The sequence below is a fragment of the Polypterus senegalus genome, chromosome 15 (genome assembly GCF_016835505.1).
Source record: "Polypterus senegalus isolate Bchr_013 chromosome 15, ASM1683550v1, whole genome shotgun sequence".
In the NCBI taxonomy this organism is placed as follows: domain Eukaryota; kingdom Metazoa; phylum Chordata; class Cladistia; order Polypteriformes; family Polypteridae; genus Polypterus; species Polypterus senegalus.
In genome coordinates this window covers 135,796,063-135,817,254 of record NC_053168.1, presented here as the reverse complement: position 1 = coordinate 135,817,254, position 21,192 = coordinate 135,796,063, and the positions used below count along the sequence as shown (strand labels likewise).

The 21,192-nt window shown below is 38.2% G+C and overlaps 1 long non-coding RNA gene across 2 annotated transcripts in view; it reads left to right on the top strand.

Annotated features, from left to right (window-relative positions):
- LOC120515418 overlaps positions 1 to 21,192 on the top strand; it is a 93,513-nt gene that overhangs the window by 48,369 nt on the left and 23,952 nt on the right. The gene's annotated exons all lie outside the window — the stretch shown is intronic.

Genomic DNA, 21,192 nt, shown 5'->3' with positions numbered 1-21,192 from the left:
AGTGTAGTATGGAATAAGGCAACAAGCAGAATTTAACATTTTATTGTAATGTAGGTCTACGCTGGGAGGACTTTACTTTTTATGGTGCCTTGGAATCATTTTGTCATTGTAAAACAAAGACGGCTAAGGAAGAAGTCTGTCAGCATCACATATGGCTATTCAATTCTGAGTATGTTGTGCATTACTATTTACAGTTGGCGCATAATCTTTTCTTAAGGTTTTAAGTGGTAAATCACTACTTAAACATTCCACTACCAACTGTTATGCAGTTGGGTTGCCAAGAGTGACATTTGCTATTGCAATCCTTTTGCTTAATAAAGAGATTAAAATAGGTATATATAGAACGGCCTTTTGTGTTGTTAAGTAAGAGATGAAGGGGCACGCGCACACACACACACACACACACACACACATATTATTAAGATAAACGACTTTACAAGGCAGGGCATTCCTGAGATAATGTTTTTAATGCTGTATTTGTAACTGGATTGTTTCTTCTACTTTCTCTATGCCCCTGAGCCACAGACATACGTGGCTGCAGCCTTTCTATTGTAAATTCATGAAGTTCAGCTTTTACAGTGAGAATACGAAAAACAACATGTGTTCAGAGAATGGCGGCAGGGCAGAGTCATAAGCCGCACAAAGCTGATGGGATTCTTGTCGGACATTAAAAAAAAAAAAAAGATCACAATGTTTACCGAGAGACAGAGAGAGTGTGTGTGTGTGTGTTGTAAAATGGATTCTTTTTAATAGAACAATTTTATTTTTCATCCATCCGTTATCCAACCCGCTATATCCTAATGACAGAGTCACGGGGGTCTGCTGGAGCCAATCCCTGCCAACACAGGGTGCAAGGCAGGAAACAAACCCCGGGTAGTGCGCCAGCCTGTCTGCAGGGGGCACACACACCCACACACCCACACACCAAGCACACACTAGGGACAATTTAGAATTGCCAATGCACCTAACCTGCATGTCTTTGGACTGTGTGAAATTTTAAGTAAAAAATTATTTTCATGAAGGGTTTTCTGTTGCACCTCCTTAAAATAGTTTGCTGTTCTTTTATATTATAGAAAATATAGGAAAAAATATGATATGAGAGGAGACTTTGCCCAGTCTGCCGGTATTTCAAGTGTCCTGCTTTGCCCTTTAAGGAATGGCTTTCTTCCTGCCACTCGCCCTGTCAGACCTGTCAGTCCAAACTGACACTTGCTTTTGTAGACCTGCGCTTGACGCTGTGGTGCTGTGAGGCGCCTGAGACCCCGCAGGCTGGGGACCCTCACAAACTTGTTTTCTGATTCATTGCTTCCCAAACTCGGTCCTGGGAGACCCCCCTGTGGCTGCAGGTTTTTTTTCCAACCGGATTCATAATCAGTGACAACACCTGAGAACGCCCATCTCATTTAAGTAGCTGGTAGTTTCTTTCTCTTTTATTCTGCATTCAGAAAAGCACAGCAGCGTGATTTTGTACATTTATAAGACATTTGGAAACATTTCTGCCTTTGCTATAGATGCTTAACTCTCTTTCGTTGATTTAATTCTATTTTGCCCTTTCTCTGTACAGTTTGCTCCCTTCATTGTGTCTTATTAATGACAATTTAAAAATGAGCAGAGCAGACACCCGGGCAAACCACATGGAATAATCAGAGGCTGTAAATACTTTAGCGTTTGACCCACTAATTAGTAAATACTGGATTAGTGAAACAATTAGAACACCTGGAAAGTAAAATTAAAATCAAGATGAAAATATTGTTAAAAAGAAAAAAATACATCATTATTGCCATTGTCACACACATGCACATGGGAGGCAGCTAAAGGGCTTGAATGAGGGTAATTCCGAGCCAGCCCGGGACGTAGCAGAGTGCACCGACTCCTTTTCTTGCTTTCCTACAGGCCATTCATGGGAAACCCCGCCTGGTCCTGAGAACGTCAAGCCTGCTTCTGACCCCTTTGATGTCACTTCTGGGTCCAAGCCTAGATGACCCGCCTGATGTCATTTCATATGTTGGCCTTTTAAAAGCTGCCACCTTTCCCCTATCCCCTCATTTCTATTTTGGACTCTGAATCGTGCACATCAGTGCTATCATTTTGCAAATTTTGCAGCCAGGAAATAATATACGGGTGGCTGCCCCAAACCTTGCTATGGCTCTTGGTCAAGTTCGTGACACAATATAACTGCTTGGTACATTTTATTTATTTATTTTACCAAACTTAGTATTCTAATTGGGCAGTACAGTGGCACAGTGGGTAATGCTGCTGCCTCTCAGTTAGGAGACCCGGGTTCGCTTCCCTGCGTGGAGTTTGCATGTTCTGCGTGAGTTTCCTCCGGGTATTCCGGTTTCCTCCCACAGTCCAAAGACATGCAGATTAGGTGCATTGGCAAATGTAAATTGTCCCGTGTGTGTGTGTGCAGGCCCTGCCCGGGGTTTGTTTCCTGCCTTGCACCTTGTGTTGGCTGGGATTGGCTCCAGCAGACCCCTGTGACCCTGTAGTTAGGATATAGTGGGTTGGATTATGGATGGATGGATAGCTTTCTAATTTCTATATTGTTCACAAAACGCATAACTTGGGAAATAACAGTTCACTTAATTAGCCCAGGAGTCCAATTAAAAACCGAAGCTGCTTGGAACAAAAACCTACAGCCACAGGGGGGTCCCCCAGGACCGAGTTTGGGAAGCACTGTTCTGATTGGCTGGTAGCTTTGACTCTGCCGGATCTCGTCCTATCAGAGTCTCTCCCGGTTTCCAGTTGCCTTTGGCTTGTGTAGGACATCACTGGAGTCCCCGACACTTTTTGTAATTTCTCTAAATGAAAGGCCTCACACTTCTAATGGTAATAATGCTCGGCCTCATTTCATTTGTTTATTGCCGTTTTCTTGTCACTGGAATGTCGTCCAAGTCGTACTCCAGAGGGTATAATAACCCAGTGTGTTGTAACTCTGCTTTAAGACGGGTAGAGGGTTTTTAAGTAATCAACCGAAGTTTGGGACACCTGGGCAAATCGTTTGCTACAACTTGCAGGGCTTCATTTACTTTAATTGCTGCAGAACATCTGTAAGTTGTTACCCATTAGTTGTTCCCTGAAGAAGGCCCGTTTTGTAATATTTTGAAATTTCCTCTTTTTTCAGTTTTTGCTAACCTAAAACTTTAAAACTGGCTGCTTACTTTTTCACCATTTTAGGTCATTCATTGCATTTCAGCCAATTTACATTTAAAGCCAAACTGGAAAAACTGAGGTGTTCTAAAACTTTTGACCGGGAGTTTATAAAGACTATATTTCTGTATCTTTTGTCCAGTCATTACGCTGAAGAGAGTCATCCAGTTGGTATGTGCGTTCAGTCTGAGTTGTTGCGGTGGTTATCACTTCCCAAAAATGTTCATATTCTGCCAGCAGCTGATATTCAACCAGAACTGAAAGAATGTGTCATGTCTGTGCATGAAAGCTGTGCGAGCCTCCTTAACATACACTGGCTGCTCTTAACAGCTGCATTATTTTTAGCTCACCGTTGTATGGGTTCACACTTAGATGTGTGCTGACATCGAAGAAGAAACACACGTACGCACTTAAAAATGAGAGGTATGACTCTGCGTCCGTATTTGTGAAAGTTTTACAAAGAAGGGCACACACATGAGCACCCACCTTACTAAAAGGACAACTGTCTGTGTGTGTCTATCCGGTTACTAGAGTTGGTGAAAAAAAAATGTAAAAATAGGCAAAACAAGTACAAGAAGGGTAAAAACCGATCAAAAATGATTTAAAAAATATCAAATTAGGGTCTAAAAAAATAAAATTGGTCTTATTGGCATATTTGGCAGTAACGGCCGGGTGGTAACCACTTTCTTGCATCCGCTCAGGCCACGTGAACGTTTAAGTTTATAGCTGTAATGCTAATGACTGATAACTTTCCATGATAGGAAATGGATGAATGAATGAAAATAGCAGTAAACTGACGTGCACATCAGAAAACCAAAGACCGTCACGACTAAGTTAGAGTTGCCAAACCAGACGAATGCGGTTGCAGCCATCACCGTTTTTATCCCAGCAAAATACTTCAGCTGTAAGAGCGGTCAGTCCAGTGAATGATGGTGAGAGGAAGTGACGAAAACGGGTGGCTCTGTCCGAAGAGGAAAATAGAGGGAAAGGGATCAGGTGCATGTTATTAGACCGGGGAAAACGGAAAAGCCAGGGATCAAATATAAAAGGCGAGGTCAACGTTGATTTTTGTTGTGGTGTGAAGTTTTGTATATAAGTTGATAAATATTTTATTTGTAACTCAGACATTTTTGATAACAACAGGGATGGTTTGATGGTTAAACCCCAAACCCAACCGCATGTTCCAACCCTTTAGGAATGAGTCTTTGTAATTTTATGACAGGATTGGGGTGAAGGAGCTAAAACCAGTCTGGCAAGTGATTCTCTGCAGGACTCTCTCAATCAACCTCTGCATGGAGGCCAACTATCTAGCTTAACAAATGGTATTGGGGGGCAGGTGTGAAACCATTGAGTCACACCAGCATTCTATTGGTCAAAAGTTGCCTGTTTGGTTTTAAAATAAGAAGTCATTAAGTACCACAATGCCCTATTGGCTGTAGGGCTTGGACAGAGAGTCTGTTAATTTGCCTGCTTTACCCCTCCCTCCCTCTCTCTCTCCCCCCTCTCTCTCTCTCTCTCTCTCTCTCTCTCTCTCTCACCATCAGCATGAAGGAGCACAAATCGTCAGCCATACTGAGACAGGCATGCGGCCTGTTCTGAAGAAAGCTGATCAAAAATGAAGCCTTATCTAGAGACATTTTAAGTAATTAACAAGTCTTTGTGCCGCCTAAAACTACACATCGGTGTTTATCAGGTTGTATGGTTGCCAATATTCACTTGTACTTTGCTTATTGTTATTATATACTAGCTGTGTAAGCCCGTGCTGTAAAAAGCCCAGGATCCTAAAAACCTGAAATGCATAGATGTCAGGTAATCGAAAGGAACTACTCCGGGTGTCTCTCTCCTAGGAGGTTTTGTTTTGCCGATGTGCTCGCTTCGCTTGTGTATTAGCAGCTAAGCAACTTTGTCTTTCTTTGGAGGATTCATTTTGCCGACGTGCTCACCTCTGTTGTGTATTAGTGGCGTGAGAAAAAGTAAAAGGGATACCATTTTGCCGAGGGGCTCGCCTGGCTTCTGTATTAGTAGCTAAGCGAGTGTCTCTTTCTTCAGAGGTTTTGTTTTGCCGACACGCTCACCTCTATTGTGTATTAGCGGCTAAGTGACTTTGTCTTTCTGCTGAGGTTTGGTTTTGCCGACATTCCTCTCCTCGCTTGTGTATTAGTTGCAGGAGGAAAAGTAAAAGGGATACCGGTTTGCCAACCTGCTCGCCTCGCTTCTGTATTAACGGCTAAGTAAGTGTTTCTTTCTTCAGAGGTTTTGTTTTGCCGACGTGTTGACCTTGCTTATATATTAGCGGCTAAGCGACTTTTGTCTTTCTTCAGAGGTCTTATTTTGCCAACATGCTCGCATCATTTGTCTATTAGCGGCTAAGTGACTTTGTCTTTCTTCTGAGGATTCGTTTTGCCGACATGCTGGCCTCACTTGTGTATTAGCAGCTAAGCGACTTTGTCTTTCTTCGGAGGATTCATTTTGCCGACGTGCTCACCTCTGTTGTGTATTAGCAGCGGGAGGAATAGTAAAAGGGATACAGTTTTGCCGATGTCCTTGCCTCACTTGTGTATTAACGGTTAAGTGAGTGTCTCTTTCTTCGGATGTTTCATTTTGCTGACGTGCTCACCTTACTTGTGTATTAGCGGCGGGAGGAAAAGTAAAAGGGATACCGGTTTGCCGACTTTCTCACCTCGTTTCTGTATTAGCAGCTAAGTGACTTTGTCTTTCTTTGGAGGATTCGTTTTGCCGACTTGCTGGCCTCACTTCTGCATTAGCGGCTAAGCGAGTGTCTCATTCTTCGGAGGATTTGTTTTGCCGACATGCTAGCCTCGCTTGTGTATTAGCAGCTAAGCAACTTTGTCTTTCTTTAGAGGTCTCATTTTGCCAACATGCTCACATCGCTTGTATATTAGCGGCTAAGTGACTCTATCTTTCTTCAGAGGATTCATTTTGCTGACATGCTCGCCTCTGTTGTGTGTTAGCAGCGGAAGAAAAAGTAAAAGGGATACCATTTTGCCGATGTGCTCGCCTCGCTTCTGTATTAGCGGCTAAGTTAGTTTCTGTTTCCTCGAAGGTGGAGCCCTTACCCCGACTCCACCTCTCACTTCCAGGTCGGACAGAGACACACACTTCCTGTGACGATGTGGGTTCTGGCTCCACGCTCCCATGGCTGTTTGGGAACCCTTGAACCCAACACCGTCGATAATGAAACCGAGTGAGCCAGTCAATGGAGGCAAATTGAGCATCTGAGCAAGGGGATGGTTGAAAGTACAAAAGTGCTTTTATTAAAAATCCAACAAAACAAAGTGTTCATAAATAAATAGTGCAGTCCATTCAAAGTTCATTAAATAAATAATCCATAAAAAGAACGTGGAGTAAAACCAATAAATAGAAAAAAAACAATCCAAAAAAAAACGAGAGGTTAAAATCTTCTCCTGGAAGCAGTCTTTAAAACAAAAAAACAAATCCGGTGCTTTTCTGTATGCGTCTCACCTGCTTATCCCGTATGGGCCAAGCAGCAGGCAAGACGCTCTCTACAGCTGCCCTCCTCAAACACACGCAAGACTGGAGACCTCCCGATCCCTGGCTTCGGTTTGGCTCTCATCCCAGCCTCGAGACTTGGACTCCTTGGTCTCCAGGACGCTCACACCAAGGACTGCCACTCCAAGCCTCCCGACTTCCGCTGCCTTTTCCATGGCCTCTCTGCGGCTCGTCGCTTTCACCTTGGTCACTCCCGCTACCTGCTCGCTCAGCGGAGCGACATCAACACAAACACGGGTGTCGGCCTAACACCCAGCTTCTACGCAGCTGCCCACGGCGCTCGATCGCTGCGCTCACCACGCGCTCGCGTGTCCGTTTCTCTCCTGCACCGCTTGCTTCCACGCTCCCTGTAACCTCCGTCCTCTCCTTTCCTTTCTCTCTCCGATCGTTTTTTTCTTCCCGAACGTTTCTTTCTTTTTCTTCCCCTAAAACCGACTCGCGCTTCTTTTTAAAATGACGAGGGCCACAGCAGCTGCAGCATTAGCCGCGGGACAATCATGAATGTGGGCAGTTCCTCACCTGTGCACTAGGTGAGAAACGCCCACACCCTACGGATCGCCCCACGCCCACTATGGCCTAACGTCCCTCGCTAAGCCGCGAGCACAATGATTATTTATTTAAAAATCAATGGCCTTTTCTCCACGAGCTGTGGACCCATAACACCACACTTCCACGTAGACATTTATATATAAGATATTATTAATAATACATTATTTCCAGTGTAACTTAACTCCTGCTTGTCTTTTACTACACCTAATTGCTCGAGGTTATAAATGTAGAAGGGAGCGTGGGGAGACGTTCTATATGGCAATACCTTACAAACAGTGGTAAGTCTGTGAAATATGAGGCATTCTGACAAAGGGTACACATTAATAATACAATAGGGGGAAGTAGAGTAATAGAGAACTCTACTAAGACAAAACAGATTTGAACACATTTTGATGGGTAGCAAAGCTTGCACCACATAAGCCCCATTTGGCGGCAGCAGTGAACCTAACATGCACATCTTTGGGGATGTGGGAAGAAAGCTGACACGGACATGGAGAGAATGTGCAGACTCTCTCCAGAGCCGTAGCGTCGGTGGTGCGAACTGTGCCATCCACACCAGGCGCCGATCTTCAAAGGGCGCTGATCGACGATGTGGTTGTTTCGGGTTAAAAAGAAGAAAAAAATGTAATAAAAACATTAATATCACTGAAAATTTGTAAAATTTTTATAGGTATTTTCCTTTACTCTTTATGATTGTATAAACAACTTGCACATTGAAATGTGTTTATATTGTCTTTTACAATTGCAGTTGAATTATTAGAAATAAAAGTGCAGTTCTAAGTAAAATAAAGAGAAGGACGCACTGCTTGAAAACCACCACGCCAGTAAAATGCAAACGCACAACGGAGTGGCGCAACCGTTATTGTCGGAAGCGCAATGCACTACCAGTCGTTACGCTCTCATAGTGTTCCTCTGTCTACTCGAATCTTTACGCTCTCGCGTGTTTCTAACTTTATTTAAGGTAAGTTCATTTTGTGTAGTATATTAGTTTGTATTGTTTTTATAGATTTGGCTGAAATAAATTGAAAAATAAAAAGAAATATGATGGAATGGTTTTATTGATTCTAATAAGGAATACCGAAGTGACATTTTAATAAAATCCATCATCCATATCCTAACTACAGGGTCATGGGGGTCTACTGGAGCCAATCCCAGCCAACACAGGGCGCAAGGCAGGAAACAAACCCCGGGTAGGGCGCCAGCCCACTGTAGTTTTAATAAAATAGAAAATCAAATAATTTTTTATTTTAGAACTATCATTCTTATTCCTATTCAATTCACGACAGAAAATGGATTAAAAAAAGAAGTATACAGTCCTTTTTGAAGCCAATTCGATTTTGATTAAGCCTAATAGGGCGAAACGCGTTCAACCGTTACCGAATTTTGTTCTGTCGTGAATTTTTGTATATTGTGTCAATTTTATCAAAAGTATTGTAATTTATTTATGTAAATAAAAAAATTCAAAAATAATAATTTTTGGTTTTCTTTGTGAATATAATAAAATTTGTTTTGTCCATTTGGATTGAAGAAGGGCGCTTATTTTCCCTTTCGGCACCAGGCGTCGTTTTGCCCCGCTATGGCTCTGACCCTCTCGTACAAAGGACTGGGTGTGGGACTTTAAACCAGGGCGGTCGATCTCTTAAAGCAGAAGTGTTAAACCAACAATGGAAGGCACCCCTGGGTCACTGGAGCTGAGGGGTACTGAGCCTCCAAGCCCCTTTGCCAAGCATAGACAGGATAAAGCATTCAGTATTCAAGAGAGGAGATGTACACGAAGCCATGTCTATCAGTAAAGTGTGCTCTCTAGTCGATGTATTCAGAGAATTATGGTGGATATAAAATTTCAGTTTGAGGAAAAATAATAACTCCAAAGTGCATCTTAACTATTTGACTGATGGACTGAGACGATGCTTATTAAATCTAGGCCCAATGATAAAACCCTTGGATAAATAAAATAAACCATTAAAAGCAGCAATAATCTGTACATTCAAATTAAAATGTCTACACCTAATTATGTCCATGTTGCCGAGATCTGAAATAATCTATAAGCATTTAATTAAGTCTTCATTTTCAAACAGAAGGGCATTGACTCGAAATTAGAATAGGTATGGATTTCATATACTGTAACAACCCTGGGTGCATTTGTGGAATAATGTAATCCATTTAAGATTTGGTCAAGAGGCGATGTGGACAAAAAGCGCTTTTAAAATTAATTTATATAAAATGAATCCTGCATTACCTTCTGTGATGTATTTAGATATTAGCCTTTGGTGCCTACAAGTCTAACAAATATTACATTTATGTCACTGATATTCGTTCATTCGTCCCCCTAATGCATTTAATCCTAATTGATGCTGTGGTTAGCCAGGCCAGTAATGAGTACAGGACAGGGACGCATAATGACAGGACGCCAGTTACCACCCAAGCAGTCTGAATGGTGAAAAAAATAAAATAAATAAATAAAATGAAAGGTCATGATTTGAAGAGTCGTAAGTTTCAGTTAAATATTAAATAAGTCTGATAATTATAAGGTAACATCAAACTGAGAGCACGTTAGCTGTGTGAAGGAATCTGATCAGCCTGAGAGAGTAGAAAAGCTCTACTGTGCCACCTCCACTGTGAGTCATTCAAGCAGGAGCTCCTAAATTGCATGAGAAAGGTGCCATATAAATAAACGCTGAATATTAGGACCATCAGAGGCCATCCAGCCCAACAAAGCTCGCCGGTTCTAGCCACTGAATTCTTCTAAAATTACAGGAAGTCGAGTTTTGAAGGTCTCTAAAGTCCTACACTCTACCATACTACTTGGTCACTTATTCTGAGTGTCTGTGGTTCTCTGTGTGAAGACAAATCTCCTAACGTTTGTGTGAAATTTACTCTTAACAAGTTTCCAACGGTGTCCCCGTGTTCTTGATGAACTCGTTTTAAAGTCACCATCTCAATCCACCAGACTAATTCCCTTCATAATTTTAAACACTTCAGTCAGGTCTCCTCTTAATCTTCTTTTGTTTAAACTCTAAAGGCTCAGCTCTTTCAATCTTTCTTCATAACTCATTCCCTGTAGCCCTGAATCAGCCGAGTCGTTCTTCTCTGGACCTTTTCTTGTGCTGCTATGTCCTTTTTTTGTGCTGCAGACCAAAACTGCACACAGAACTCCAGATGAGGCCTCACCAGTGTGTTATAAAGCTTCAGCAGAACCTCCTGTGACTTGTACTGTACACATCAAGGCGCTATATAACCTGATATTCTGTTAGCATTATTAATGACTTATGAACATTGTCTGGACGTTGATAGTAACAAGTCCACTACGACTCCTAGCTCCTTCTCTTAGGTTGTGCTTTTGATTTTCAGACCTGCCATTTGTGTGTTCAAACCTAAACTTAGAGACCCAAACTGCACAAAGAACTCCAGATGAGGCCTCACCAGTGTGTTATAAAGCTTCAGCAGAACCTCCTGTGACTTGTACTGTACACATCAAGGCGCTATATAACCTGACATTCTATTAGCGTTATTAATGATTTCAAGTCCACTATGACTCCTAAATCCTTCTTATAAGGTGGACTTTCGATATTCAGACCTGACCCATTGTGTATTCAAACCTAAACCTGGAGGCCTAAACTGCACACAGGACTCCAGTTGAGGCTTCACCAGTGTGTTATAAAACGTCAGCATAACCTTCTTAGACTTCTGTACATATCAAGGCGCTATATAACCTGTCATTCTGCTAGCGTTCTTAATGACTTCTGAACACTGTCTGACAATTGATAGTAACAAGTCCACTACGACTCCTAAATCCTTCTCATAAGGTGCACTTTCGATTTTCAGACCTGTCATTGTGTATTCAAACCTAAACCTGGAGGCCTAAACTGCACACGGGACTCCAGTTGAGGCTTCACCAGTGTGTTATAAAGCTTCAGCAGAACCTCCTTGGAATTCTGTACACTTCAAGGCGCTATATAACCTGACGTTCTGCTAGCATTCTTAATGACTTCTGAACACTGTCTGGACGTTGATAGTAACAAGTCCACTACGACTCCTAAATCCTTCTCATTAGGGGGACTTTCAATTTTTTTAACCTGTCCATTGTGTGTTCAAATCTAATATTATCACTTTCTCTTTGTAGCCTTTACATTTACATAAATGTATTTTATTTTTTTCATTCTTTTTTGTTTTTTCTCAGTTTGTGCTGGTTGCTTTTTATTGGGAAACCACCGGGTTCTTTGGGTCCAGTTGATCGACAATATTCACCAAAGCGTTTTTTCACTGTTAACATGCTATGTTCGATGGTCACTCTGTTCACCAAATATTTTCCTGGAAACTCAGGGCGTGGCCTGATTAGACAGATTTGTTTCTCTACTCCCCATGATGCTTTGCAAGGCCAGTGTGTCATCACAGAGCTGTAGCAGCCAGTGTTGGATGGGACAGCCCAAGAGTTTATAACGTCTGATCCTAGTAGTGGGATAAAAACGAGAGGAACACTAGTGAATATGAGGGGCATTGCAGAAGTCCTTGGCCTTTAGATCTCATTTCATTTCTATGGCCTTCGCAGGCTCCAGATCTTAATCCAGTAGAGTGGTGGAACCGTACAGTATGCGTGGACAATAAATGTTCATGAGCTGCAGAATGCTGTTGGAGGCAATGTGGCCAAAATCCATAAAGAATGTTTCTGGGACTTCACTCTTTAAAGAATTCACTCTGTTTGAGAGGCATGCTAGAGGCGAATGTCTAAGAAAGTGGCCAATGAGTGTCAGGGTGATCCATATCTCCTGTTTCCTATCCCTACTTCATTTTAGTGAAAGCAATAATAATGAGTATCTTGTATTGTTAGGCAGCCAGGTCCTAACCCACTTAGCTCTGAACAGGGTCACGGGGGCTGTTAGAACCTATTCCAGCTAGCATAAGGCACAAGGCAAACCCTGGAAGGACGGCAGTTCATCGCATGTTTAGTATTGTAATTAATAAAAACAGAACTCAACAGTTTGTTTTCAGACGGCCTCACAAGCTCTCCAGTCCTGAGTGTGGAGGTAAGGCTGAGGCATGGTTTGTGTGCAGTCTGCATGTTCTCCCCATTTCTCTGTCTCTCACTTCCCAAAGATACAGCAAAACGCCCTCTGTGGCACAACGGTACAATGGCAAGTCCGTCTGTCATTCGATCATGATGTGCTTTTAGGAACTTCTTTGATATACTCGTCCTTACGTCTCTCTTTCTTTGTGCATCTTATTTCCTTTGTTTATTGCACATTAATGTTGATGCTAGACAATATTATGCCCAGGCATAAATGCGAGACATTTTGTATGTACTGTATACAGACTAGCAGTGCTTTCCATCTAAGACAGGTTGAAATCTACATAATCGATGTAGAAAAGATTTAGTGTTAACATTTGCATTGCACTATTCCACTGGACATTTATTTTGTAATAAATTTAGTAATAAAATGAATTTTTTTTTTCATTCCAATAGTTGGCACATCACAATTGTAGCAATGAAATGCATTGCATTTTTCATTCCAACAGATGGCGCATCACAAACATTAACTCTGCTTTTATGAATCCCATACCAAATGACATATAAAAAAACATATGCATTGCATTTTTTATTGCAACAGAAGGCACATCACAATTGTAGTAATAAAATGCATTGCATATTTCATTCCAACAGATGGCGCATCAGAAACATTAACTCTGCTTTTATGAATCCCGTACCAAATGGCATATAAAAAGGACATATGCATTGCATTTTTCATTCCAGCAGAAGGCACATCACAATTTTACTAATAAAATGCATAACATTTTTCATTCCAACAGATGGTGCATTACAAACATTAGCACTGCATTTATGAGTCCCATACCAAATGGCATATAAGAAAGACATATGCATTGCATGTTTTTATTGCAACAGATGGTGCATCACAAACATTAGTGCTGTTTTTATGAATTCTATACCAAACGGCTTATACTAGAGACATAGCAAGGTGGATAAGGTTTACTGTCATTTCTGAGTTGGCCTTCTGTGTGTAAGTGTGCCCTGCCATGGACTGGCACTCGATCCAGAAGTCACCCAACACTGCTGGACCAGGAACCTGCTCCCCAAGTCCCTGAACAGTATGTGCAGGTTAGAAAATGAATGGGTGGATTAATGCATATGAATGAAATTAAAATGTTATAACTTTAAGATTTAAAGTTAATAGACCTGCATGCTAGCCTTTGTACACATGTACATCAAACAATGTGATCTGAAATGTAATTTCTAGTTCAATCAACTTACTTTTACGTGGCATGTGAATCAGAAACATTCACATATTTCCATTTTTTTTAATTTCCTTACAGAAATTGTTGTTCTACATCTCAGCTTGCCATTATTATTTTACTTTTAGATGTACAAAGCTGCCCTGCTTGTCATCATATTTTTAATTTTTAGGTTTGTGAAGCTGTACTCCTGCATGAAAACTTAACCTAGCTACAGTTTAGAGGCCAGCGGAGCTCTGCTCACAATGGCTGGGTCATTTGTCTCACGTGAAAGTCTCTGAAGAGATGAGCAAAATCAAACTGGCAATAGGAAGAAACCCAACAGTGCCATGCCACTGAGGTATAGTAACTTACTGATAGAAACACTGGGAGGTTGGCCATTTATAGGGCAGTCCTTTGGCACAAGTTTGGATTTCATCTCTTTCAGGTCTGGCACATTTGCGTTACTTTTACTTAAATGGTGGACTCCTTTATCAAAGGTGACTTACCACATTTGAGATAGAATTGGTTCCATTTCTTTTTTTTTTCCAGTTGGCACATAGGCAGATGAGATGCTCAGGGTCACACAGTGTCAGCGGTGGGATTTGAACCCACAACCTCAGGGTTTGAATTCCTTCACCTCTACGACACACATTGTGGATCCCAGCCTGCAGATCACTCTTAACCAGTAGACATGCTTATTCTGTATGGTAAAACATTTAGGGGTTAGGTTCATGCAAAGAAAGTGTTAATTTTCATATCACATATTAAACTGTAAATCAGTCTAAGTTGTCATCTGGTTTATTCATATTACCAGCTGCTTGTTCTTCTCAGAGCAGATGACCTTGAGTTTCATTAAGTAGCAGGTATGTCTTTGTTCTCATGGTGCTCTACTTCCTATGACTGTTCATATAATTCTGTAGAATCCTTGTCTTCTCTCCCTTTTTGAGTCTTTGCCTATTTAAAAATCAACAATGTTGTCTCATTGATTAACTGCCCTCCTGTGTTCTTTGTTATTTTGCGTTAGCATCTCTTCAGGGGGTCCAACTGTGAAGCTTATAGACAGAAACACTGCTTATAAAGTTTGCTCCTGCTACCTTTCATACTATGGAGATAGGGGGGTGGTGGTCTTTAAAAATTCCAGGAAATTGCTCGTCTTGACAAACAAAGGCAGCCCATCTTTTAATAGCACCATGTATTTGCTTTTTTATGTTCCTTTCGGTTTCAGATGCAAATGTTTTCTTTGACTTTTTAGCACACCAGAAGCAGAAATGGACTTGTATGAAGCAAGTCAGAGTTAAACTTAAAAGAGACACAAAAGCAAAAGGGACGGGTGGATCCATGTGGGGAACACGGAAAAGACACCAGGCAAACTAATCCCTGCATTCCAAAACAGTTGGTCTTTATTACTAGATATGTGTGTATATACAGTATATATATATACAGTATATATATATATATATATAATATATATATATATATGAGTAACATAAGCAATGAAAGGAAAAGAGCAGCAGTGAGATGGCAGATCATCACATCTACAGCATCAGTGAGAGGGAATTACAAGCACGACAACCTGCAGCTCATCATTCTTATTATCTATATTATTCTTTCTTTTAAAATGTATTTATTTATTTGGCATCTATCTATCTATGTGACTTGTTTGTTATGATATTTTTTATTTATTAAGCTTCTGTAAAATGCTTAATGTCACGCATGAAAAAAAAGACACTATCTGTGCATAAATGGTACTATGTAAATAAAGACATTATTATTATTATGATATTTTACATAATATACAATGTACCTATGTGTGTATGTATACATATATACACAGAGTATGTATATTCTATTGCTATAAACTCTTTTTTGCTTCATTTATTTATTAAGTTTCTGTAAAAAAAACACAATTTGTTGTTAGGATAGATAAAATGATATCTCTATTTTTGGCACAATAGAAATAAAGCTATTATTATTATTATTATGATTATTATCCACTACTGTATATAGCCATCCTTTATCTATCTATCCTGCCTACTATACTAAAATTAGGATCTATCTATCTATCTATCCTGCCTACTATACTAAAATTAGGATCTATCTATCTATCTATCTTGCCTACTATACTAAAATTAGGATCTATCTATCCTGCCTACTATACTAAAATTAGGATCTATCTATCTATCTATCTATCTATCTATCTATCTATCTATCTATCTATCTATCTATCTATCTATCTATCTATCTATCTATCTATCTATTATATAGTGCCTTTCTTATCTATCTATCTATCTTGCCTGCTATTCTAAAATTAGGATCTATCTAATGTATATTGTAAATGTTTGCTAGGCCCTTTGTGATATGCGTATGTTTGCATATTCCCATCTATTCACATATAAGGAGAACTGATGACCAGTTTCGCTTTGTTTTGTGCCCTGCACCTGCTGCTGCTCTCACAGGCTGTGTGTCTCCTTGTGACTTGGGTATATGAATTATATAAAAATGACTTTTAAAAGCAGTGAGGGAAATGGTGAATATGTACAAGTGGATACAATTCAAACTAATTAATATCTCTTTTAAAAATAACAGATATGCTATTACATGTCTGATACTAATTGAAAGAAAGAAAGAGAAAGAAAGGAAGGCAGTCAGCAGACAGGGTTGTTAGTTTATGTAAGCTGTAGGCTGAGTCGACTGGAAAATTTTGATCACTTTAATTTACTATATCCAGCGTTCCTGCTCTACTCGTCCACTGCTTTTATCAAGCCCTGTGAGGTGGTATTGATTTTTTTATTTTCTATGTAGGATAAGAAGACAGAGAGTTAGGAGCAAGAGTGAATGAAGAACTTTCCTCAGATTACTGCTATTCTCTAGCTTATTGCATCCTGTCGTTTGTGGTTTCAGATGATGTCCAGTATGTCAGGGCTGCTTCAAGCAATAAACAGGGTGAATAACAATGGAAAAGACCAAGGTGGAAAAAAAATGGGGATTTGTAAAGGTAAAAAAGTCAGAAAGCACATATATTAAAAAAGAGATAACGCCATATGAATGAGTAGCAGGTTTGTTCTTGTTAGCTTTTTTTTTTTTTTCTGCGTAAGACTTTACTGGAAGGAGATTTCTTTTTGGAATACAAGCAAATTCTAATGATCTCCGAAAAGGTCAGCGGCGAGAGCTGTGATTGTGACCACTCTATTGTGTAATTTCATGTCTCTGCAAGTGGTCTATTAAAGCTTCATTTGAAGACCTCTAGCTGAATGCTAAATCTTATTAAAGGATTATACTTAACTCATATGTTTATTACTTACTACATTGGTCAGCTCTGCATTGTGTGTTTCCCTTATTCTTTTGTCCCCCAACATGTCTTGTATTTCTTTTCAAAATTATGAGAAAAGAAGAACTTATGTCATTGTGTGTACATGTTGTTTTTTTTTCTTACAGACTCAGACTTCTAATGGCACAGTAATAGCATTTCAGACAAGTCGGAAGATTTGTTACACTTGCTAATTACTTACATCAAAGAGCGCGAGATGAGAATAGACTTTAAAAGTCACAAATCCATGCAGCTGCCTGATATTAATGTATGATAATGCAATTGTAGAAAATTACATTTCATAGAAAAGTTGCAAATTGTATTTGAGGTTATTCCAGTGAAACTAAATTTTCATTGATTGATTATACGTTGTTATGTTTTTTGCTCAAGAGCCACAGCCAGTCTGTTCAACAGCTGTCGTACGCCTGTAGGCAACACAGGAAGGTTAATCTCTGCAACGTACAGGAAGAGTAAATGAATTGTATGCGGGGTGTACAGGCGGCATGAGCCGTGGCAGGGCAGCGTCTGCGTTTGGGTCGAGAAACGGGGGACGTTACTGGAGCAGGCAGCGCAAGACAAAGAAACGTGCAAGAGAAGCTTCTCTTTATGGTATCAATCAGTCATCTGTGTCGTAAAATAAGAGTCAGCTGAACTTTGACTAGCCATGTGCTTCAGTGTTGTGTATTATTTGACAGATAAATGTATTTATTTTTAAAAAATAAAGTGAACATAGATCAAAAGGCACTATCTAATAAATAGATATTCAAATTCAATATCCGATAGACAGATGAAAAGGCAATATGTAAAAAACAAATGCATAGATAAAAAGGTACTATATCATAAATAGATATTCAAACGTACTCTAATAGATAGGTAAATAGATCAATAGATAAAAAGAAACGATTTTATAAATAGAGATTCAAATGCATTATGAGATTGATAAAAAGGCACTATATAATAAATAGATATTCAAAGGCAAAATAAGATAGATATATAAATCAAAAGGCACTATATAATAAATAGATATTTAAATGCACTATGAGATAGATAAAAAGGCACTATTATAATAAATAGATATTCAAATGCAAAATAAGATAGATATATAGATCAAAAGGCACTATATAATAAGTAGATATTCAAATGCATAGATAAAAGCACTATCTGATAAACAGATATTCAAATTGACTACCCGATAGACAGATAAAAAGGCACTATATAATAAATAGATATGCAAATACACTGTGAGATAGATTAAAAAGGTACTATGTAATAGATATTCAAAAATACTGTATTAGATAGACAAATAGATCAATAGATAAAAAGAAACGATTTTATAAATAGATATTAAAATTCACTGAGATAGATTAAAAGGAATTATATAATAATAGATATTCAAATGCAAAATAAGATTAATATATAGATAAAATGGTACTATATAATAAATAGATATTCAAATTCACTATAGATCAACAGATAAAAAATATATTATAAACAGATATTCAAAAGCACTATAATAAACATATAAGGCAGTATATAACACATAGATATTCTAATGCACTACAATGGATAGAATGAATGATAGATAGATAGAAAGGCCCTATATGATGCATAGATATTAAAATGCACTATATAAAAAATAGATAGTTTAATTTTAAAGTAACCTTTAATTACAATTACATAACAGACAAGGTGGAAGTAATTGCAACTTTTTCAGAAAGATTGTAAAATTTGAAACACAAAAGTTCATTTTCAACAGAACATAACATATCATTAATATCTAACTTATCTTGACATTCTTGAACGAGATTTGTCATTTTATAATAAGCAAAGTCCATTTTAGTCTACTATGAACCAGAATTTTAAACATTAATACAGTATAACATAGATGGATAAACTGATAATGTTATGTATACATATATAATTAGGAATAAAAGTTACTAAACTATATATATATATATATATATATATATATATATATATATATATATATATATATATATATATAAGATAGACATTTATTTTGGAATCATCTTTATTAGACTTAATAATATAAATAATAAATACAGTTTAATGGATAATTAACATCTTGATAGGAAAACTAAGTTAATAATTAGACCAGCACTACTCCCACTCCACAGTGCACTCCTCCTTCAGCACACATCCATTCAAACCAATATCTGATATCCAGTTAATACCAGTTTATATCATATCACCACCACAGCCACAGTACGTTCCTACTGTTTATAAAACTAGATAAGAAAGGCACCGTATAATAATACAGAGTGTAAAGTGTGAAACAAAAGGTAGGTATGAAGGGTGACATCCAAAATACAGAAATAGATATAAAGAGCACTAGAGACAATAAAGGTAGAGATATAAAAAGTACTGTATAAAAAAGGAGTGAAGTATAACAGTTAAAGCTTTGGGCTTCAACCCCTGAGGCTGTGGGTTCAAATCCCACTACTGACACCACTGTGTGACCTGAGCACATCTCTTCACCTGCCTGAGCTCCAACTGGTAAACCAAAAGAAATACTGTAGAACCAAATGTTATAAAACTGCCTTGGATAAAGGGGTCAGCCAAATGAAAGATGGATAGATATTTATTTTTTTGAACAAATCCCTTATTTACAATTATAATACAGATTAGCTGCATTTTCCTATATGGAAGCAATTACATGTTTGTTTTTCAGAAAGCTATGAAAATTTGAAATGCAAATGTTCATCTCAAACAGAGCCTAACATATTATTAATTTCCCATATTTCTTTATAGAGAGATACTTTTAAATTTTAAACAAACCTTTATTCATATTTGAAACACAGTAACAGCAACAGTAGCTCACACAGGCCTCCGACCTTCAAGTTTTTTTTCCTGCAGAATATCAAACATCATTTGCACCCCGGGTTTGCTGGATAGATCTATCCAATTGATTAATAAATTTATAGTATTCAAATTAGTCTTTCAAACTTCTTTGTAGGAGTACTTTAAACTTTAATAAAGCATTGATAGCACATTTTTATCTCTACTTCTTCTTGTTTTTAAAAGTGCCATAGATAGATATTTATGAAAGGGACTATATGATAGATAGATTTTTAGTTTTGTATAATAGGCAAGATAGATAGATTATTATTTTAATACAGATGGCAGGATATATAGATAGATTTTTATTTTAGTATAGTAGGCAGGATTGATAGATAGCGAGATTTTTATTTTGGTATAATAAACAGCAAAAATTTTCAAGCAACCTTTAATTACACTTATATAACAACTACTTCTTCAGAAAGAGGATAAAATATAAAATACAAAAGTTCATTTTTGATAGAACATAAAACATTTCTTTCCTGACATGTCTTTAACTGTCCATTGTGATTTGTCCTTTTAAAAGCTTGCAAAATCCACTTCTAATCAACTATGAATCAGAATTTTAAATATTAAGGTATCATATATAGATATGGAATACACTGTATAATAGACAGGTTTGGAAGACACGATATAATGGGTTTTGAAAGGAGCATCGATATAATGTATGGTGTATGAACAGGAAAATACGTAATTGACAGAAAAATAGCCATAAAGTGCACTATACAGAAAAGACAGACAGAATATGAATCTATTAAGAATACTGTCTAAAAGATAAACAGATAAGATGTGATTTCTAAATATCTAAATAGGTGTAAAGCGTACTGCATTAAATATAGATAAGCAGATATAACATTTGCTACAAAACAGATTTAGATATGGAGGGTGCTGTATAAAACACATGCAGACTAACAGACAGAAAGATATAAAGTAACATAAACCAAACAAATAAACAGAGCTTTACTAAAACTGCATACTGTAAATGTGAAGAATTCTGTATGAAATAGTCGTAAACAATTAGACAGAAATATCTGAGGGCTGTTCTAAACAACTTTAAATAACTATGTAATCAAGTAAGCTGAGTAACTTAAAGTATATTTAGTATTTAGGTTAATATTTAACATAATTTATAAAAAGAAAACTGAGAAAATAGTTGATTAAATGAGGCAAACTACAAACGCCATGTTAGTCCATGAATTACGTGGTAGTGGATGCTGGCACGACAGATGACGAAGCAGTATGATGTGTATGCAAATGACAATAAATAAAAGGGCTCGCGGGTTAATATCATGAAACAGAATTCGGTTTAAAATAATTGTTTTTACCAGCAAGTCTCCTTCAGAGTGTCTTGGAGAATGAGAAGAGAAGGAGCGCACCATTTGAGATTTTTTTTAAATAATTGACTTTATAATGCAAGAAAAGTGTCCCAACTTTCCAGGCAGGGTGCGTTCTTCAGTCGGTTATAAGCACCAAGTGGTGTTAACTGATGTGTATTGGCCTATTTTTTATTTTTCCAAGAAGATTTTTAGATTGCATTTTTTGGTTATGTTAACTGTTATTATCCA